At 42.2% G+C, this 23,522-nt stretch overlaps 1 pseudogene across 1 annotated transcript in view; it reads left to right on the top strand.

Moving 5' to 3' along the window:
- The window catches only part of LOC150090369 (5-hydroxytryptamine receptor pseudogene), a 71,745-nt pseudogene extending 48,456 nt beyond the window's left edge, over window positions 1-23,289 (top strand). The window contains exon 2 of the transcript XR_016546704.1: window positions 21,571-23,289. The product of XR_016546704.1 is annotated as a 5-hydroxytryptamine receptor pseudogene (transcript). The remainder of the gene's footprint in view (window positions 1-21,570) is intronic.
- The last annotated feature ends 233 nt before the right edge of the window (window positions 23,290-23,522 follow it).

The following is a 23,522-nucleotide window of genomic DNA, read 5'->3' as shown; positions in this document are numbered from 1 at the left end:
AGTGAGTGCTTTTTCGATGTGATTATGAAATCATAACTTGAGATCGAAGATTAAGTTGGTGTGTATTGGCACCTTTAGTGTCTGGGATCATCCAATAGTAGCTATGGCTTGTATTGGACTACTTTTCTGTGAGAAAGAAACCTGAGCTGATTTCAATGCGTTGACAGAGAGCCTGCAGCATTGGAGACAGTTGTCGAGGTCGGTGAGATTTTTACTGATGTTAGCATTGATATCTGTCACCTTGTCTCCAGGAGTGATTCGGATTAGTATTTTTAAATCATCGGGATAGCATATAACATTGAGTCTGTTCTGAATTAAGGATACGATGATGACTGCGAATAAAATTCCAGAAAGTAACCCCCTTGTGGTGGACCTGCGGTATTGGTTCTTGAGATCATGCGCTCGTTAGCCTGGGTGATTATGGTTTTGTTGGGAAGGGCACTAAGCAATCGCAGCACATCCCCGTGGATTTCAAAATCTTATTCCAAGAAGGTGATGAGCGTCGGGATGTGGTATCGAAGGCTGCTTAAGGTAAAGGAAGGTGATGGCCATCTCAGCGTCATCTTCGAAAGCTTGAAGAATGGCAGATGTAGTGGCAGGTAAGTTTGTAATGGTAGATTTACCAGAGACTGCATAATGTATCTGTGGAAATAATCCAGAGTTTCTCCTTAATCTATTTAACCATTGTCTCCAGCGTGGATGGTTCCCAAAAGACTGGAAAATGGCAAACATCAGGCTAATTTTGAAAAATTCCAGCAAACCCCATGATCAACCAGATTCCTATAGACCCATCGCTCTCTTGTAAGTAATAAGCAAGTTGTTTGAGCATCTTCTAAGACAAAGAATAGAAACATATTAGAACAATGCCAATTTACTGTCCCCAAATCAATATGGATTCAGAAAGGGTCGTTCCATTGTTAATGCACTGGAGAATATGATTGAAGGCGCAAAGAGTACGGACAGAAAATATTTCTTAGCCATCTCAGTGGACTTTTCCGGGGCGTTTGATGGCGTTTGACGTCCTCTGGTGGCCAAGCGTCCTCGGCAGACTCCGTACAGCAAATCTCCCTAGCAACCTGTACCAATGCATAAAAAATTATCTATCACAGCGGAGCATAACCACTAGGACACCATATAGCAAAGTTACGCGCCAAATCTACAGAGGATGTCCCCTACTATGGAACATCGTACTTGATGAGTTCCTGAACATAGACCTGCAGAATGTCCAATCTCAAGCATATGCAGACGACTTAGTCCTTACCCTTGCCGCTGATACTAGATCCCTACTGGAAGCCGGAGCAAATAGAGCACTCGGAACTTTACAGGACTGGGCCTGGCACAACCACCTGGAAATCTCACCAGTAAAGACAAACTCCATCCTGCTTAAAGGCTCTCTGAATGTAGCGAGGCCACCGCAAATCAAAATCCAAGGGAGAACTATCCGATTAACAACTGAGATGAGATGCCTTGGAGTGATCTTGGATAGGAACCTATTTTTCACACCACATCTGAAATATCTACATACCAAGATTCGAAAATATACTGCGCTAGTGGCAAGAATCGCACGTCGGTACTGGGGATTGAAGCGACGCGCGCTCACCCTTTTCTATAAGGCTATGTTCATCCCCATAATCACCTATGCATCTGGTATCTGGTTTTCAAAGGCCACCACAGCAGTTAACAAGAGGAAGTTTGACTCGATTCAGCGTGTCATCCTGCTCACCATCACCCGGGCCTGCTGCACAGTCAGCACACATGCCTTGTAAGTGCTGGCCGGCGTGCTACCTCTAGATCTAGAAATAATCAAATGTGGTTTGCTTAACATGCTTTCCAAAGGTAAAGCCATCTCCTGTCTGGATTTTACCACCGACCCCTCAAATAACATCAAGACCGAGAAGAAGCGCCTCACTGCATACGTGCAGCCGGTCTGGCAGTCTAGGTGAACACAGCCTACAAAAGGAGAAGTCACCAGAAAATTAATTCCTACAGTAGCAAGAGTATACCCAAAATCTCCCACATGCTTCTCCCCTGGTCTATACGTCACATTTTTATTAACTGGCCATGGATCTGTCAGAGGAAAGCTCACTGCACTCGGGATCACCGAAAACCCACAATGCCTCTGTGGTTCCCTCGAAAGTTGGGACCACCTGATGTACGAGTGCGAAATATATGAAGATTTGAGGTGCCTCCTCCTGACTAGGATACATTACCTTCCTAAAAACCAAGAACAGCACATCCTCGAAAGAGAAGAGAAGAAGATTATGTCGCCTTTACGCGCTACGCACAAGACTTATTCGCACGACGGAAGACCCTACCATGGACATAGTCACTATTCCGATCATCGTCAAAACCAAGAGAAGACAACCACCTATATTTTGGGAATCAATGCAGAGGCCTACCAGCAAATGAGACTACGCCACCACCACCAAATCTGAGAAGATCCAGTATAGGACAACCACAGTTCCATTCCTATTTATATCCCTACTGACTTGGACACAGATCACCGGATGACATCACCACTGAAATTGACATCACGATCGGACCTAAATGAGAAGATCAAGAAGATTCTGCCAAATGGCGATCACGCTTGTGCTCTCTTGCACGGCAACTTTTCTCCCCTACTTCCATCCCTTACTTTCGCCTGATGGATGTATTCCATTGTACCTGGGGGATGCCTTCTTCTTCATCCCCCATATTTCTACCTGTTACCCCCTTTTCTTGACTCTAAAGTCCACCCTCTCTAACTCTTTTATTATTTTTTTTACATTGGTCTCTGTCAGGAAGCTTAGGCGACCCTGCAGAGACTAACCAGAGAATAAAGGTCAGCCTGGCTACCTCCTAGCGGTGTGTGCGGGCAACGTGGGGTTCCATCAGGGACCCTGCGGTCAAATGCCAGGACGCCCAACAGATGCCAAAGCAAAACTACGTATTCAACACAGAACACTTTTCTGGCATTTACAGTAGTTCTGTATTTCTACATATGGCGCAGATGTGGGAAACCACAGGGGGAGCCTGACCCTAATACTATGCACTATGTAGAAACAACGTAGTTGGAAGTTGTTTGGATTCATTTAGTTAGGAAATTGATTGTTAGGCTCGGACCATAATACTGAAGACAAACCCAAAGACAAGTCAGTCGATCTCAGGCGAGGGTAGCGTGGTTTTTCATCCAGCAAGACACTATGCAAGGTGCTGCTAAAAATAAACTAGAATCCAGAGGGCTCCATTCGCGGTTTCCAGGATCTAAAACAGTAGCGGAAGTCGTCGGAAGATACCACCTTAAATTGCTGCGTTCTGTTCTTCTGAATTTCTGTCAAGTCCTCAAATCGCTTTCCTTTAAGGTGGATTTTAATTTTTAGAAACAGAAAAAAAAGTCGCATGGCGCCAGATCTAGCGAATAAGGTGGGTGCTTTAGTGTTGTGATCTTGTTTTTCGTTAAAATCGGATTTCCGGAAAGCTTCTTGACTGTTGGCGTTGGTCGGTGATACGCCAAAGTCTTTTCATTACGATCGCAACCATACACAGCTTTATACAGAAAACGAAAGAAAGGAAAAGAGAGAGAGACACCAAAGGACAGGTGATGTTTCCTGTTTGAGCAACCCATACTTATCAGACCAAATTGGTCGTTGGCACGAAGTTCTTTATGCAGCATCCTTTATCTTAGCAACATCCTAACTACCATCTGATTCACTCACACAAGAAACCTCAAAGATATCTCTCAAAGAGCTCCTCTTTCCATACATCCGTCCTTCATTCTCACCGGTGTAAATAGGTGCACGTGCTACCTTTCGAGGTTGCTAGGCAACGCAGATATTGATAGCCGTTTTCGACCACTACCTGGACGTAAGGATGGAGGGGGGAAGGCAATGGAAAACATTCTGGATGGTGGAAAGAGCGAAGCCTTGTTCGCGGAGCTACAAAAGGATGAAATGTGGGGAAGGAAGTACAACTGGCTCGTGCATTCTATTGTCACTCTCATCCGGATGGAAGAAAGAGAGAAAGAGAGAGAGAGAGAAATTGCTATTTTAAACCCAATAAAAGGCTCAGAAAAGAAAGTTCGGTCGCATTCTCTGATGTGTGTGCGGATGCTTCAAAATAACTTGAATACGAAGACATTTACTGTTGAATGTAGTCCGAGATTATTTTCCTTCCTAAGTCATTCGTAAACGGCGCCGTCCCCTGAATGTTTATCTAACTGTTACAAAAAAAAGAAGTAAAAAAAACGTTGCTTCTCGAGCCAATGAAGTGGTCAGAAAAATATTAAACCTTGTGCAGCGTTCGATGTATCTTAAGATGCTTGAAAATCCTGCAAATACACTTCCCAGTTTCTTTCGTGGATAGCACACTTAGTAGAATCGCCGTCCTCCTCAGAACTGGTGGAAAAGACTCGAGTTCGAGCCCCGTCAATAAAGTGTGGAATTTTATGGGCCTTTTTCACGATGGCTGGGTTAGTCGGTCTCAGGAGAGTGTATGGTGGTTTTTTCTCCCGGAAACTCGTGTTTTTCATCCATAAAAACAATAAATCCACCACAGAACACATGCAATTTACAGACACGGAGCAATATGGCATCAATCGTTGATGCTCCTAAAATCTTACAACAACAACAACTTCTCAGTTTCTACATGAAAAATATAAGGCCTACCAAAAGTATTCCGCACTCCCACTAAGTTGATTACATCTAAAGGGATCATACCTAAATGGGACCCGATGAATGAAGACCTTGGATTGTTCGGGGCTTGAACTTGATTTATTTTCTCGCTGTATATGGGCGGACATTTAATGTACAAATTGAATGAATTAAGTCTCAGAAGTAAAGGGCATTTTCTATGGCCCTTTACTTCTGAAGGTTGTTTAATTGTGTTGAAAGAAGTCTGCACATATTCATGGATTGCGTAAATTATTTGAGTTTGATGCTAGAATTTGAACTAAGATTTACAAGGTTGTTGCATCGTGACAGTGACCCTGAACACTCGCCGCTTTCTGTTCAAAATTTATTGCAAAACACTCCATTACTATGATCGCTCATCGACCATACTTATTGTATTCAGCTCCCTGTGATTTGTGTTTACTTCCTAAGCTCGACCTTTGCCTTGAAAGTCACAGATTTGCAATGATTGAGGAAATTTTTTGGAACGCGACGTAGAAACTATTAGTTGAATCTACCCAGTTGTGCGCCACTACATGGTAAGGCCATCCTACTTTGTATCTAAAGTAAAATATCCTGCATCTGAAGAGCACTGCCGATCAATAACCTACGTTTCCCCTTTCCTGAAAGTACTGGAAGAGGCATTACTGTCCATCCTCACAAAGCGGTTGACGTATTTCGTAGAACACATCATCAGTGCTTTAGAGAAACGTTGAATAACTGGCGATTATACGTCTACGTATTGGAGCTTCACTTGAATCCTCACACGATAAACTGGATGGATTATCATAGATGGACGATCAACTGTTTGAGCTATCAACTGGATAGTCAACACGGCAGTTCCCTCTGTTCACCATCCAGTTTCTGGCAACCCAATGATTCAGCCTTTTCCAACGTCCGTCAGCTGTGCCTACTATCCTTTTCCGTGTTAAAGACACGCTGAATCTTACATGATCATCCATTCATATTTTTGTTTTGTCGATGGCGTTAATATGAATGTTATACAACTCACATTTATGCATTCTAATTTTCAGGTTAAAAAGCGCCAATAAAACTTAAAACTGAAATGAATCACTCTTAAACCACTTAAATTCGCCTTCACTACCACAAAAGACAGAGATCCTGGACTAATCTTTAGAAAATGAAGCAACTCAACTAAATTCCCCAGTGACACCTGCCATCATCCTTCCGAAATTGGAAGAGAAGATCCTCCTCAAAATCTGTCTCTTCTGCGTACCGCAATCACGCATAACCCAACTTTTCAAACGGATAAAAAAAGAGATGGAAAGTTTGAAATTAATTTATTTTATCAGCCAATGAAATTTTGTAAATCCACAAGCTTGGCATACTCTCATGGTATCTGGGTGCAAGGTTAGCCTGTGCGGGCATTGCTCCTTAAAGCTCTTCAAACAGAGAAGTTTTTCCTGATTTATTTTCTGCTTTATTAGTTTAAATTGTCATATTAACTTATTTTCTAGAGTAGCTTTATATTCCTAGTTACGATACTTAGTTTAAAGTTTAACTTAGACAGAGATTTTGTAGATATTACTTAGTATCGGTAACGGTATCAAATCCACGTGTCACAATTTTTTTTTTAACCAAATTTAGTCGATTTATTAACCAACTGTTATATCAAATTATCTTCTATAAGTAGATTATAGACCTAGTCAGGATCCTTAGTTTATTCTAAATTGAGATAGCGAGATTTGGAAGCTAATCAATACTTACGAGTCCGTAGAAATACCGTTCGTGAATTCCCGCCATTTTTACACGATGGCATAAGCTTAGTGTCGTATAGTGCATAATATAATATTGCCAATTAATCAGTAAATCTATTAATCTTGATAAACTTTATTGTCAATTAAATTGTACTTTTCACTCTATATATATATATATATATATATATAACGACTTAATCGTAACAAATAATTAATACATAACTATAGTGGTACACGTGATACGGAAGTTGTATAAAGGGAACTCGTAGAAAACACTAGATACCGAAAAAATAAATATATAACATAACTGTTTTGGGATATAACTTAAGGATTTAATTTTTGTTTTGAATTTTATTGAATTAAATCGGAATCATGACTCTGACCAGAGCAGCAAAGCAAAAGGCTCAAGCTAATGGGAGTGCTGTGGTTCAGGGGAGCACTGAGGGGGGCAGTTGCCCTCTGAATCACAGTCTATTAAAATGCACTGTTTGCTTGATGTTTGCGGAGCAGTCGGGTACGGGACATGATACTGCCAAGAGGGATGTCTTTGTGTGTGCACGATATAAGGAGTGCAAGGAAATCAGGCGACAACTCAGCGTTGTTATGGGCCTTTATGAGAGCTTGAAGGACAGGGTGGATGCCCTCGAAGGAAATAAATTGAGGGGCCCATCAAGCTCTCAGCTGTCCACATCAACGCCAGAGCTTGAACTTGGTCATCAGGCAACACAGAAGCAGCTCCCTAGGCAGAATGCGCTGGTCCCACAGGAACTAGTAGTTGTTGGTGACTCTATTGTCAGGGAAACGGGGAACATGCTTTGTAAAAAGGATAGGTGGAATAGGACCAGGGTATGTCTGCCGGGGGCAAAGGTTGATGACGTTGTAGAGCGGATATCATCTTTTAAGGGCACAAAAGGTGATATAGTTGTACACGTTGGCACTAATGATATTAAGAGTAGGAGACCGGCGGAATTACTTAGCAAGTACAGGTCACTGTTGAAAAAAAGCCGTGAATTAGGATTGAACTTGAAAGTGTCTGCAATTCTGCCTAGACACGATAGGAGGGAGTATATGATGAGAGCCTTGTCGATCAATTCGGCCCTGGAGGGATTGTGCAAGGCTCAAGGGGTAGAATTTTTTTCAGCCTGGACTGTACTTGTTAACAGGAGAGACTGCTTCTACAGGGATGGGATACACTTAAATAGAAAGGGTGCAAGAATATTTGCTGATGATGTCGAGGCAGTGTTAGGTGGGTCGGAAAACTGCTAGTTAGGGGGGATACAAGGACTAATAGATTAACAGTAGCCAGTGGCAGAGGTGGAAGTGATTCTTGCACTGCTTCTATTGAAATGAGCAGAAGTCTGAAAAACAAGATGCAGGATATTTCAGAGACTGCTGGTAGTCATTGCGGTACAAGTAAACACATGGGTTGTGTTAGGGTAGCTAAGAATAGAAACAGGTGCAGGTATACTTGCGTGTACACCAATGCTAGGAGTTTAGTAAATAAATTTGATGAATTTGAGGTATTGCTCAAAACATCAAAGGCAGATATTGTTGGGATATCAGAGACGTGGTGTCACACAGATATAAGTAATGCGGAACTGGAATTTGGGGAATACAATGTGTATAGAAAGGATAGACAGGACAGGAGGGGAGGAGGGGTTATGCTATTAATTAAGAAACACATAAAGTCCAAGGAAGTGAAGCCAGTCGACATCGATGGACAGGGCAGTGTCGAGTCAGTTTGGTGTGACATAAGCATAGGGAAATCAAAATTGAGAGTAGAAGTGTGCTATAGGCCTAATGACTCTGATGAGTATAATAAGATATTGTACAGGGAAATAGAGTGGGCCAGTAAATCTGAGAGTCTTATAATGGGGGACTTTAATTTCCCAGATATTGACTGGAATTTGTGGGTTGGTCACTCGCACACTAGCAAGGCTTTTGTGGATTTATTGGATGATTGTTTCCTACATCAGCATGTTCGTGAGGCAACAAGAGGGAGCAATACTCTTGATCTGATTATCAGTAGTGATTCTTCATGCATTAAGAACCTGCAGATAAATGAACCACTAGGTGGCAGTGATCACAGTGTGTTGAAGTGGGATTTACTCAAGGAGGTAACTACCATCAGAGGTATACGGAAGGGTTTTTGTTTTCGTAAAGGCGACTATGATGGTCTGAGACAGTATTTAAATTCTATACAGTGGGACCAACTGATGATGTTACCAACAGCAAACTCAAAATGGGAAGCATTCAAGGAACTAATCTTGGAGGCTACCAGGCTTTACATACCAACTAAGAAATATTGTTCCAGGTTTAGGCCTAAATGGTTGTCAGATGAACTAATGAGACATGTGGCAGAGAAGAAAAATGCATGGGATACATACAAATTAATGGGTGACATGGAAGCCTATGATAGATATAAGTTGGTCTGTAACCAAGTCACAAAGGAGGTTAGGCAGGCAAAGGCAGACTACGAAAAATCCTTGGCAAAGGATGCAAAGAAAAACAGAAAAGAGTTCTTTACATACTTGAACTCGAGAAGGAAAGGGATGAATCAGATTGGTCCACTGGATATTGATGGTTCAACAGTTGAGGATCCTGCTCAGGTGGCTAACAATCTAAACGAGTATTTTGCATCTACATTCACGCATGAGGAGTTATTCAGGAAGGAGAATGATGTAGGTAAAGTAAACATTGGCAGTGAGCTGGATGATTTTGTAATAACTGAGAGGAAAGTGGAGGAGAGATTGTTGAGGATAAACATAAAAAAGGCACCTGGGGTGGATGGGATCTATCCAGTTATATTAAAGGAGGCAGCAAAGGAAGTATGCAAACCCCTAGCCATAATTATGAGAGCTTCTTTGGACTCAGGGGAGGTACCCATAGACTGGAGATGTGCAAATGTAACCCCAATTCACAAAGGAGGATCAAAGGCTGACACAAGTAATTATAGACCTGTTAGTTTAACTTCTGTTCCAGGTAAATTAATGGAGGCACTGGTTAAAGAAGCACTGCAGGATCATCTAGACAAGAATTCAGTTATAGCTCAGACGCAGCATGGTTTTGTTAAGGGCAGGTCTTGCCTGACCAATTTTGATTGGATACTATGATGTAGTCACAAAAGAACTGGATGCAGGGAATAACTTTGATATTATATATTTGGATCTTAGAAAGGCTTTTGATACTGTTGCACATGGAAGACTGCTGCACAAATTGGAGCAGTGTGGCATTGGAGGCAAATTGCTGCTATGGATAAGGGGATGGTTGAGTGGCAGAAGACAGAGAGTGGTAATCAATGGACACTGCTCAACGTGGACTAATGTTATTAGTGGAGTTCCTCAAGGTTCAGTGTTGGGTCCGTTGTTGTTTTTGGTGTTTATGAATGATATTGATGATGGGATATCAAGTTTAATGTCCAAGTTTGCAGATGATACAAAGGTTGGCAGGGTCGTTAAGGACAATACTGACGCTATGCTGCTGCAACAGGATCTGGAAAGGTTGAACAGATGGGCTGAGAGGTGGCAAATGAAGTTTAACATCGACAAATGTAAAGTACTACATATGGGAAACAGTAACCCCAGAGCAACGTATCAAGTCTGCGGTACTACACTGACAGTGGTGGAGATTGAAAAGGACCTGGGGGTAATTGTGAAAGCAGATATGAAGTTCTCTGAGCAGTGCAGACGAGCTGCAAGAGTAGCTCATGGTGTCTTATCAATGATATACAGGAATTTTTCTAGCAGGGATAAGGAGGTGATTATTCCCTTGTATAAGGCAATGGTTAGGCCACATCGTGAGTACTGTATACAGGTCTGGAGGCCTCATTTCAAGAAGGATGTAGAGCTGCTGGAACGGGTACAGAGAAGGGCAACAAGATTAGTGAATGGAACAAAGGGTTGCTCTTACGAAGAAAGGCTTAAGTTTTGCAAATTACAGAGTCTGGAGACTAGGCACCGGCGAGGTGATCTGATAGAGGTGTATAAGGCTTTGAATGGTTTGAGCATGCTCAATGCCAATGGGATTCTTCATCTTTCTCAGAATAATCACCTCAGAGGGCATAAATTCAAATTGAGGAAGGACGGATGTCGGATAGATGTGCGGAAATTTGCCTTTGGCCAGCGGGTGGTTGGTTGGTGGAACCGACTTCCATCACTTGTTGTTGAAGTTGATAGCCTAAACAAATTTAAAGCTCAACTGGACAGGTATTTCGAACGAACGGAGGGGTGAAATGGGAGTGGTTTTTTTTTTTTTTTTTTGGCTGATGCTGAATAAGCTTGCTTTCTTGCATCATATGCCTCTGCTAATGCTAATGCTAATGCTATCTAAAATCACAAATATTGGTGAATGAAAACCAATTTTGTTTTCGAAAAAATAGGTCCACGTTAGATCAATGCACTGTGCATTGATCTAACGTGGACCTATTTAACGTGGATCAATGCATCAATTAGCTAAAGTCCGGACCACTCTGACAACAATCAATCTGTTCATAGTTTATCACGTCTTACCCAAGTGTCGGACATAATTATAACTGTGCTCTTAGGCCTTCTAGGAGACAATAGCATGATTATGAATACAAGATGTCACGGTTGAGGGAGTTAGCAAACTTCCAGCGTTGAATGATAAGAGGGTACAACATAAGCAATCATCTATATGTGATATTTCAATGACACTGAAGATCCCTAGGTCAACGATAGGGGATGCAATCTTCAAACGGAAATGGACTGGTACAGAAACTCTCAAAAACCACTGGGAAAACTGTGGCGGCAGACGACCTTATCGCAACACACAGATGACCCCAGTGAGTCGATTGGGACGCTTGTCAGCACCAATACAATGCGCAGGAGGTTGCAGGACATTGGTTACCACAGCTGTCCCAAGTCATTAATCATCCCGACTAATGCCAGATGCCATCTAGCCTGTAAGACTCTCCGTTCTTGGATTGTAGATTTCATTCTTGGATTGTCAAAAGCGGTGGATAACTGTGTTTGTTTTGATAGGTCACGGTACATGTCCTACCAGGCTGAATATCGTGTCTTGGTGTGGCTGATGACCGGAGAAAGCTACCTGCTGGATTGAATCTTACCAACGCCGAAGTTTGGTGGAGGCAGCTGATGGTCTGGATTTGATTTTTTATGGTTTAGGCCCAGAACAGTTGGTTGTTTTGGACAATACCATGAATACTAGCCCAGAGCTCTGACCTCAATCTTACAGAAACCTCTGGGATGTATTGAGTGGTCGGGTGCGTGTGAGGAGAGATTGCCCCAGAAACAGAGTTGAAATGGTCGCCGTTTTGAAGTCCAGATGGTGGAAAACATCGTAAAAAGTGGTGGAGAATGTCCCTCGGAGACTTGAGACTGTCATAAAGGCTAAAGGTTTCAGCGAGCGCCACTGGTTTTCCTGTAAATGAGAGTTATTTGTAGATATGCAAGTGTCTGGATATTAATGGCGTGGCAGTGTATGTACAGCCTCTGCAACGTAAATCTCCTCTCTCTCTCTCTCTCTCTCTCTCTCTCTCTCTCTCTCTCTCTCTCTCTCTCTCTCTCGCAGTATCTTAAAACAAATAAGATGTCCCTTATTTTAGAGAAAAAAGTTCTGGAATGTAATTTACTGTGCACCTCCAACCGGAAAATGTTTTTAATTGGGTATTTACGATATGCTGATGCGAAAAATTCTTAAATTATCATTTTGTAGGCTTAGAATGTGACTGTAACAACAGGTAGATTATTAGGTGGAAAATTACCTTTGCGAGGGCCCCAAAGCAGCGGGTAATCCTTTCAAATGATTGCCCATTACAGTTTAAATTCTCCGCGTACTTCATCAAAAAGAAGCTTAAAATAGGTTAAACATAATTATAGAGCCAATTTCCTCTGTACAATCATTTTTAGCTGCAAAGAGGGCGCCCTACTTTTTTTTCCTCATTCTGCTACTTAAAAAAATGTTATCTGTTTGTAAAGATCGTGCTAAAAATGTCTTTTACGAGCAATACTTTTTATTATTATTATTTCATTACAGGAAATGACATTTGCGCACGAACCTAACAATAAGAACGCGCCACGCGCTTCCACATAATAGCAGGCGCCTTTTCCAACAATGGAAGCTCGTGAGCGTTTGCTGGAATCTGTAAATTTCTTCCTATTAAGCTTTATAACCATCACTAGTTTCATTAAACTAGAAGGAATCCGGAGCTAAATTTAATCCGTCTGCTAATAACGCTTTGGAACGCGTCCTTAGCGTTCTTCTTCAAGCAAGATGTAATCTCGTTCTCTTCCGCTCACTGCGATTTATAAAAGTTGGAATCAATAGCGAAAGTAGGTCTCGAGCGGTTTCCGTGTAATGTTCGTAGATGTGTTCACACCTTAGGTTGCGCATTAAAGAGGAGTGCAGCTGTGTCTTCCATCCCCACTTTAATCAAAAGATCCCAGGTGTCAACTTTTACCCAACCGACCCTGATGAAAATGAATGCTCTTAAAATTCTCGTCTTTCCAGAAAGTTTTTCAATTTTTCAAAGATATATCTACCATTGTCGATTCTGGAATTAATTTATGGACGTTTATTTTAATTTTGTAAATTTCTGCTCGGATTAGCATATTGGGAACAAATACACGATGGATGCCCCGATACAATTTTATATTAAATTTATTTCTTTGTTTTTTCCATTTATTTTTTCGTTTTTATAGAAATCGAAGACCTGCTTCCAAATACCTCGTGGATTCTAGCCATACTATTAAATAATCCACTCTTCGTGCGCTCACGGGTTGACCGACTCCCTTGTAACGAGATTATAAACACCGCTGCAATGGAGATTTAGGTCATTAATACGTTTACACTCAAACGGTGACCTACGTCGTAATTCTAAACCCAAAGTTCATTTGCGATCCATGAACATCTGCTCAATTATGGCGAAGCAAATTTTGGCATTTACACGAGACTGATTGCCACTTAAAATACGCTACGTCACCAAAAGTTTTGGGTGACGTAGTTTATTTTACCCAACAACTTAGTCCGATCGAATGGTTTGACTTCATTATAAGAGTTAAGGTAAGGTTTGCATCAGACGTTAAGAATCTTCACAACAGTTGTCAGCGAGATACTCTCACATCCATAATCATTACAAAAGGAGTGTTTATCCAGGCCATCAATAGCATCCCACCAACGTCATGCGCTTGATTTGATGGGATCCCACAATTTATCTTTAAGAGGTTAAGTGTTTTCATCACAGATGCGCTTCTAGGAATCCTAAATGGAATTCTAACGACTCAAACTTTCCCAACAGCCTGGAACCAATATATATAGTTCGGCCAATCTCAAAAATACAAGGAGCCACCTCAATATTACAGTTCAGGCCAATTATGAAAGCCTGATGTATCCTGAAAGTCATGGAGAAGTGCCTTATTCCCATCATAACCAACCAGGTTCTCCCATATGATTCACCATTTATTTATTATGCACTGAAAAGCAAGTCCACCGTCACCAACCGGTTGGCAACCACCAACACCATTCTGGAGGCTCTACAAGATAGGGCGGAGACGGAAATTGTTTATCTAGATATCCAGTCCGCCTTCGACTGCACTGACCTCTGGCGCCACCTTCAGCTATGCGAGGAGGGATGCCAGATCAAAGGCAATATCCTTGAATTCTTAAAGTCGCTTCTTACGACCAGGGATTTTCACCTGACTATGAATAAAAATCCTCCACTACGAAAGTTAGTGTAGGTGCTCTTCAGGCCAAAGTCCCTTTCTGGGCTGCCATCCACTCATTCCTGTGCCAGCAAACGGATTTTCTCAGCCACGCAGATGATTTGAATCTCCTCTATCGGATCCATGAGACCGACCGACTTGAGACTGCCTCCAAAACCATCATCAACAACCTAAAGAATCTTGTTGCCTATTTAGCCCAGTTCTCTCTTAAGATTAATCCAAATAAATCTGCACAAATGGTGTTCTCACTCAAATCACATCCCACTCAACTAAACCTGAAAATCCATGGAATCTCCATCCCTCCAGTAACCAAAAATCAAAACTCAGCTTTAAACACCATGCCGCATATATTCACAACAAGGTCGGTTGATTCAGATGGCTTGCCAAACAACACTTCCATCTTGTCACAGAGTCTCTGTACACCGTTCAATATATTTACGGGTTTCTGCAGCCACTCATCACCTACGAATCTGAAATATGGGCGTCGGCAACTGAAATCTCGCTAAAAACCATCTCATCTGATGAGTACTGGCTTCTTCGGTGGGTGCTCTTCAAGCGTGAACTTCCACCCCTCACACACAGTTCAGATATTACCAAACTACTTAATTACAGAAAAGTCTCGGAACAGATCTCCACCCTCCGCTTACTCGTCTCAATTAAAATGATAGCGGGTGAAATCAATACGCCAAGTTTTTTGCAGTTGTGCAATTGAAGGATCCCCCCCCCCCTCACGAAACCCTTAAAAGCTCTCCATTTTTTACAGTCCGTTGTGTGGAGTTTCAGGAAGGGGGTCAGATTCCTGCCCAGGCAGATGCTCCACAGGTTCAGGAGATGGATATATATATAATCCTTATTGAAAGTGTCCTCACTCTTTTTGGTTACTGAGTATATATAGAACTTTTTTTTTATTCAGTTTGTTTGTAGAGGACTTTTTCTGCTTTCTTGGATATTTCAGTGTCGACAAGAAAAATGGAGAATTTTTTTTTCAAAGAAATCCCAAGAAAGTATAAAGAACACTAGCTCTCCATTGTATCAATCTCCATTAAATCCAGCAGACGAATCTTGAATCTCTTGTATTATCCAAAATATTATTTCATTTGCAATTTTTAGCAAGGAAATAGTATTAAGTTCCCTAATAATGTAGATCGGCTTAATTATTCATTTATGTATTTAAATGAAAAACGTTAAATATGTATTTAAATAAAAACTGTCCACTTAAAACATTTTGACCACCCCCTTGATTTTGCAATCGGGAATTCCTCCCTGCCTGGTGGCACACGTGTAGCGAGGAGAACCGGTAAATGAGACAGTGCAAATTGGTAGCATGCGGTTCATATGAAGTACTTGATCGACACGGGCAAGGGACGTGATCTGATGGACTTCGAAGTACATCAAATCACGAGATTAGCATATCCTACCCTGACTGATGTCAGGGTTTGTAATCTTACCCTGGGAACACCAAGGTTAGCAGGCCATACAACCAAGAAATCCTGCCCAACCATACGGTTAGGTTAGCCTGATCCATAAGCAGGGTTGTTGATGTCAATTTCAGGAGTGAGTCAGATCCATGAATTGTTAGTCCATGTGAGTTGGGTCTAATCAAATCCAAGAATGGTGATAGTCCAGTAGGTTGAAATCCTGGTGGTAATGCTGTCAGTATGTAGGCTCCCAGAGGAAGTTTCAGGTGGGAGCTGTCTATTTTTAGGCGTCAGCACTATTTCCAGTTGGTGGGTGCGTAATGAAGGTTCCCCTCCTCGCTAAGATGTCCTGGGCGACGCGTGAGAAAGCTTTGTAGGTGTTCACGTTATTGAAAAAACAGTGTTTCCGTCCGCGTCGGATATCCTGGATTGTGGTGAAGAGTGTGCCACGCAAATCTTCATAACTGGGGCAATCATAGACCATGTGGTCTCAATCTTCTGGTTGCCCGCAATGGAAATACAGGTCTTGAACACAATACTCATAGATGCAAGCTTATGATTGATTGAGCCGTGTCCTGTGATGAGATCAGTAGTCTGTAGTCCAGGAGAAAACCAGAATGGGCTTTTTAATGAATCTAACTACCTGTTTTACCAGGTTTGTTGAAGAAATATCTCCAGCCGCTTTTTCTCTTCTTTGATGTCATTGGCTAGATCCCCGGGGAAGCCTTGGAAGGAGGCAGGAAGGTCTTTAGCTAGACAGTAATGAAGTCCCTGGCGAGAGACCTCCAGGTCCAGAGAAAGGACTCCCGCAAGTGGAGGGCCTGATTAGTGGCAGTATTACGAAACAGTAAGTCTTGTGGGCTATTCACGGTGTGTTAAGGTGTTCCAAGAGTGGATGGACAGCGAATAAAAGCAGAAGTCACCAGGCCAGTGAAGGGCGCCCACACCACTTCGACGGTCGAGGTGAACGCAGGCTGTCCCACCTTGTGCAACACGATAGACGGAAAACGGTGGACCATGGACTTTAACAGGGGACGACCAGCGGTATTTCCAAAACCACGATATCCAAACAACGAACTCTCCTCCTTATGGGCCTTTGGAGTAGGCGCCTGGTCAAGGTACCCGAGTTTGCAACCATCCATCACCAGTGATGTCTATAGTTTGCATCTGAATGACGTCATTGGATCATTGACAACTGGGAAAAAGTTGCTTTTGCTGATGAATAAAACTTCCTTCTATAAACTGTGAAGAAGAATCACTTCATGTCCTGATTAAACAGAAACAGGCAGGTGGCAGCAGTGTTCTGATATGGGTGATTTTTCCTCGGATTATCTCGGACCATTTTAATGCTAAGAACTACTTGTCCATTGTGGCTGCTTAGGTTACCCCTTCATGACAACTCTGTGTTCCAACAGGATAACGGGCCGTACCACGTTGCCGGTATTGTTCGAGAGTGGTTCACTGAATGCGAAAGTGACTTGTCGACCAAATCCATCGATATGAATCCAACAGAACACCGCTGGGATTTCGTGGACCGACAGATCCAGCGTTTGGATCTTCCACCTATCGCAGATCTATGGACGAAATCCTAGCGGCATGACACGACATACCTCCGGAAACGTTCAGAGCCCTGCCCTTATACAGTCCATATCTCGCGTGTGGTGGCGCAACTAGCAGCAAGAGGAGGACACACCCCTATTAGGAAAGTGGACATAATGTTTTGACTGGAGAGTCCAGTTGTAGCTTACTCCATATACAACTGTTTCTTTCATATTTTTGGTGAGGACTTCCTTCTGTGACAATTTCGAGGGATTTTAAATTTAACAAACGTTGTAAATTATAGAAAAGAAATAGTTTTAAAAGCAATAAAAAAGCCAGACAGACAGAGGAGAAGAAAGTAGTTATCGTTACTTCCGTGGTAGGTGGGATGCAGAATTACATTTTTCCAGTCGGAAGATTTTTAATGTATTCGCATTAGAAAGGTCTTATCAATAATTAATAATCTTAAGTGCTTTTGAAAAGTTTTATAGATGTTCTTTGCATTAATTTCGATCTCTGCTTAGTCGTTTTAATGCATCTGATCCACTTTCCAATTAAACATTAAACTCCCCGCACTTTGTAGTACTTCCGCTTCCCTCCCCTCCCCTTATTCGAATAAGATCTCATTTTGGTGTTCAAAGCTTTCGTAGAGAAGTTTGGTTTTTCATGAGTTTAATGGTTTCCAGAAAGGGAGTTAAACTAACTTGGCCATTACTAGTAGTCTTGTAGATGATTACAACAAGGATTTTTATGCTGCCCCCATCTCCAAAAGAAGTAAAATGTTCACTCATGTCGAATACAGTAAGTACACACACTAGCCAAAAGAAAATACGAATCTTTATTCATCATGGATTCTTCAAGATGTTTTAGTGCGTGTTGGTTTAATTTTAACCATCTTTCCAGCAAAATAACGCGTAACTCTGTAAAAGTTGAAGAGGATTTCGTTGCCGAATAGCTATCTCCAGCATATCCTACGTATTCGTAATAGGATTGATATCAGGTGAATGTTGGGGGGCTAGGAAAGATGGTGGAAATCCGTGTCATGTCCTCCGAACCATTCTTGCACGATGGACTATTGTATTGTCATCCATAAAGTGGCCAAGCCTTCGGGATAAATAACATTGCAGGGAGCAGTAGATCTGATATAAAGTTCGTGTACTCCCTGGATAACATTCGACTTTCAATCGGTGTCAACGGACTGAGTCCATGCCAACAAAACATTCTTTATACCATAATACCACCTCCACATGCTTGGGTTGTCTTAACAAGGCCAGCAGGGTCCATCGCTTCATGAGGTTCTCGCCACACTCTCTGCTTACCACTAATGCAAAACAAAGTGTATCGTCTGACCACATGACTTTCTTCCATTGTTCCACTATCCAATCACATTGTACTCACACACTCAAGTAGTAAGAAAATGTTTCGGGATATCATCGTGTTGTGCGAAAAACGCGAGGCCAGTACAAGGATTGAGCTACCTAAGGTCTTCTTTGTCCATTAGCAATTCTTAGATTTTGAATCCAACAGAAGACTTGTGGAATTATTTATTAGTAGGGTTGGTTCTATATTTCAGGGACCGAGTGAGAGAACTAATGTTGTGCAAAAAGACAGTAAGGAGGGGTTCTCCTTTGGCTGGATTAGTGGTGATACGTTTCTTGAAACGAATCTGATGAGAGGTTCCAAAATCTCAAGGGCTCTTTACAGTCCGAGGTCTTGGTACATTGCATCCCTAAAGACTGTAAACAGGTGCTGATGAATATAAAAAACTCATCTGAGGAAATATTAAACTTCTTTTCAGATTGTTTCATAGTTATACGAGAATTATACCAAACGTAATGCTTAAAAGCAATTAATTTAAAATGAATTTATTTCATATAATTTGCAGAACTGAAGCCTTTATTAGGAGCATCCTTTTGTTCCCTCATTGCCCTTCTCTTCACCTGTTACCGCAGCTCAACATCCTTCCTAAAATGCGGCCTCCAGACCTGTATGCACTATTCAAGATGTGGCCTAACCATTAATTTATATTATGGGATAATCTCCTCCTTATTCCTGCTAGCAAGTTAAGGAACAGATTATAATCGTAAGGGCTCAAGAAAATAGGAATTTGGTTATTAATTACATCTTCTAATATTTTGATAAGACAGTGTATATAATTTTGATTGAGCAATGTATGCATGGCTTCTTGAATATTCATCGGAAAATCATTTTTTATAATAGTTTCAAAACGGATTTTATATCAGTCCATTTTATGTTCCCTGTACTTTTGGCAGGGCAGTGTACACAAATATTATCCCACGCTTCATCCACTTTTTTCTCATCACGCATCTTAACGCCTCATCTCCAGCTCCTTTATTCGACTTTCTTTGCATCACTGCAGCTCGGATTCGGGTGATTAATAGCAGCACGGGAATCTCACTGAGCCCCCCCCCCCCGAACCCCTTCAGATCTCCCCGACTAGCGCAATGCATTCGCTTCCCATCGAAGCCATCTCGACACTCGCAATGGATTTTCCCACCATTTAAGGTCGAATCTTTTAAAGAAACTCCAAATAACGCGTGTCTATTTATCACGTGAGAGATCAAAAGATGCACGCGGAGCTGAATAGCGTCAGGACCGGAGCGCAAAGGGGACTTATACGTGAGATATGATTTCTCGCGAAATACCGGGAGGAGTCAATTAATATCATCGCCGGGTCCTCTCCAGAAGTAAACCCACTGATGCTGTAAACAGACCGAGTTCGTTTTTTTTTTCATTCCCAGAGTGCATCGCGATTATTTTTAAATGTGTATTTTATTGTTCCTTTATCCTCGTATTTGTCCACGCCTCTTTATGCAGATCATAACTTTCAAAGACAAGGTGATCTGAAGGTTACAGATAGGATGACAAAGTGTCACCCCATTATATCGATTACTATCACAACTAGTTAGTCCATTAGGAGACGCCACAGCTGAAATAACTTTGGAGATGCCTTTGGATGGTCCTCAATTATCGCTGTGATGTCTCATCCAAAAAACCAGTGAGGTATATTGCGAGGGCGTCACTTTGATTCCAATGGTTACATTTTAACGTTTGGAGGTGACTTCGATTTTTTTTCCATTAAAAAGAATTAAACTCGACTTTCATAGTGGAACTACAACCCTCCCCTTTCCATGAAAAAAAAACAAAAAACACGTTCTAAAAAACACGCATCGTTATTCAGAACTCCTAGATAGACGTCAGCATTCATGGTTTTGTCCAAAAAAACCAATTGTCACGGGCCAAACCGTGAAAAAGAGACCCAAACATCACGCTTCCTCCGGCACACTTCATCGTCGGGAAGATACAGTCCGGCAGGTATCTTTCTCCGAACATCCATTCAACCCAAGAACGACCCTCAGACTGAAGGACCATGTACTGTGACTCGTCACTCCAAAGAGCTTTTCATTTGTCAACGGACGAAAAACAGCAAGCCTTACACAAAGCTAGACTGCGTCCAACATTAGTCGAGGTGATTAGTAGCTTGTGGACAGAGGCACGAATCTGATAACCCATATCTCACAGCGCCCTCTGCACTATACTCTGCTGAAATGTGCATCAATCGTCTCATTGAGAGAGAGAGAGAGAGAGAGAGAGAGAGAGAGAGAGAGAGAGAGAGAGAGAGAGAGAGAGCGTCGGTTTGTGCGTGCTGCGACAATGTCGATTTGCGTTCCAAGCGCACAATCCTTTGTAGGGGCTCTTCTGCCACGTTACAATAACTCTGGATTTTTTCCGGGTCGGGTCGTTATGTGACGATATTTAGCACCAATCCACTTCCATTCACCAATTATTCACCTAAGGATCTTCAGTGCCATTGAAATGTCACATACAGACCGATGGCTTATGTTGTATTCTATTACCATTATGCGCTGGAAGTCTGTTAACTCCATCTATCATGGCATCTTGAGTTCAAAATCGTAGTACCATGTCCTTGAAGGCCTACCAGCACATTTATAATTGTCTGACTGTCGGTACTTGGGTAAGACATGAGAGCTATCATCGGAGGGGTATCCGGATATTAGTGGTGGGACAGCGCGCATGGTATATTGCTCTCCTCACGTAAGGTTTCAAATTTTTACAAACGCTATTAATGTATAAGATGTTCTTTTTTAATCTTGGAAGCTTGTATATAAATGGTTGTTCAAATGAAACCAAATACGTATTTGAATAAACAGTTCGGATATCCACGCGAGGCGGGAACGATGGCTGTAGTATCGGTGCTGTGAACAACATGGATATGTCCTAATTGGTTCGATTTGAATGGAGCAACATCAATACTACAGCCCAAACTAGCACCCCCTCAAGAATGCCCTGAAAGATCGTCACCTTCTCATCGTTTTGAACGAAACGATGGAATTACTAAACAATGGATTTACTAGCATCCAGCAGGATCTTTGAACTGTTTATTTTAAAAGTCTGTTTCATTTTACCCATGAATATATCAGAAATTAATTTTATCTTAAAATTAAATTTAAAAAAAATGAATGACATGTTATTTGATGAAATTATAATCACTTATTATATTTTCTAGCAAGATGGAGTCGCCAGAACCACTAGAGAAACTGAAAAGAATTCCGTTGCATAATTCCAACCCACTAAATAGTTTCACCTGGTCATATTTCCTCCTTAGATGCTGAGGTTAAGCCAGGACAAACAGGTCCTGGCTTGGTTCTGATTTAAGAAGTTAAAACCCCAATGATCAAGAGGACGCAAATGGTGCACAGCGAGATAGAATCTGGGTCAAAAAACTTAGTGGACCCCTTGGAAGTGCTCTATCAATATGTTCCTTTGTGAATCGTCAGTAGAACAAACACTGAAGTGTACAGAATCCAAGAAGAATATGGACACCGAGCGTGACTCTGATGTCGATACGTACTGAACTGTCGTACTCATTCGACCAAGATGGAGGACCTCCTGAAAACCCTTCAGATGTGGACTGAACTCAGCTTTAATGAATCAGCATCGATCTATTGGAACAACTCAACCAATTCAAATTTTTCTGGAAACGAAAGCTTCGTCGATGACGAAGAATATTTTATCGTCCGACCCAACGACTCAAACGAGAGCCTACATAATCTCGACACCGGTGACGTGACAAACGTTGTCCTCACCTCCACTTTCCTCGGCCTGATGATCCTGGCCACGGTGGTTGGCAACATGTTCGTCATCGCGGCTATCTTCTTGGAGAAGAATCTTCAAACACCCGGAAACTGTCTGGTGCTATCTCTGGCTGTGGCCGATTTATTTGTCTCGTGCCTCGTAATGCCCCTCGGTGCTATGTACCAAGTCACCCAGGAATGGAAGCTCGGACCCGAGCTTTGCGACATCTGGACCTCTTGCGATGTTCTTTGCTGCACGGCTTCCATCCTCCACCTTCTGGCGATCGCCGTGGATCGCTACTGGGCCGTCACTAACGTCGATTACATCCGTCACAGGGGGATACGGCACGTTGGGGTGATGATCGTCATCGTGTGGAGCGTGGCATTTGTCGTGTCGTTGGCGCCGCTGTTCGGTTGGAAAGATGCAGACTACCTCCATCGTGTTGAGGTGGAGAAGAGGTGTCTGGTCAGTCAGGACTTGTCATATCAGGTGTTTGCCACTTGCGCAACGTTTTACGTTCCTCTTATCATCATTCTCTTGCTCTATTGGAGGATATACCAAGTTGCCAGGAAACGAATACGTCACAAACCAGGGAAGATTCAAGCACCGAAATCCCGGAAGATATCCGTGGGAACTTCTGGTCCTTTGGTGACAGAAATGACGGTCATCTCCAACACTTCGTCTTCACACCCGAGTTCCGACTACATCTGCTCCACCAACGGAGTCACGGATCCCCAGCAAGACATGAGCACTTTGCCCATTCTTCCGAGAAAAAAGAAAAAGAAACACAAGAAGGAATGCTTGGAGTCAAAGAGAGAACGAAAAGCCGCCAAGACCTTGGCGATCATCACAGGAGTGTTTGTGATCTGCTGGCTGCCCTTCTTTGTGATGGCGCTACTGATGGCCTTATGTAGTTCTTGCGAACCGGACAGTTATCTGTTCAGCTTCTCTTTATGGCTTGGATATGCCAACTCAACTCTGAATCCCATAATTTACACCATCTTCAGTCCTGACTTTCGCAATGCGTTCAAACGTATCTTGTGTGGTAGACAGGCTGGCTATAAATACAGGCGGTGAAGAGAAGAACAGTTGTACTCCCAATTAAATCTCCCATCCCTTATTAAGTTACTCTGTCTATTAAAGTTACTTCGTGTCCACAGTGTGTCTCTTCTTTCTGACCATCACAATAATCAATCACATAATTAACATCGCATGTAAAAGGCCTGGTTTGGCCCTGAACTAACTCAATCCTCGACAGATGATATTCGAACCCAGGGACCATATTTATTTCTTAAGGGCTGCATGGTTTCGTTTCAAGGAAGTTCGCAGTTTTTCATCCCACAACAACGGACTCCTCTTGGACAACCACTTTGCCACAGACCA

This window comes from Mastigoproctus giganteus, chromosome 2 (genome assembly GCF_048544385.1).
Source record: "Mastigoproctus giganteus isolate SK-2022 chromosome 2, ASM4854438v1, whole genome shotgun sequence".
In the NCBI taxonomy this organism is placed as follows: Eukaryota; Metazoa; Arthropoda; class Arachnida; order Uropygi; family Thelyphonidae; genus Mastigoproctus; species Mastigoproctus giganteus.
The sequence above is the reverse complement of the archived record's forward strand: the minus strand, read 5'-3'. Positions and strand labels throughout refer to the sequence as shown.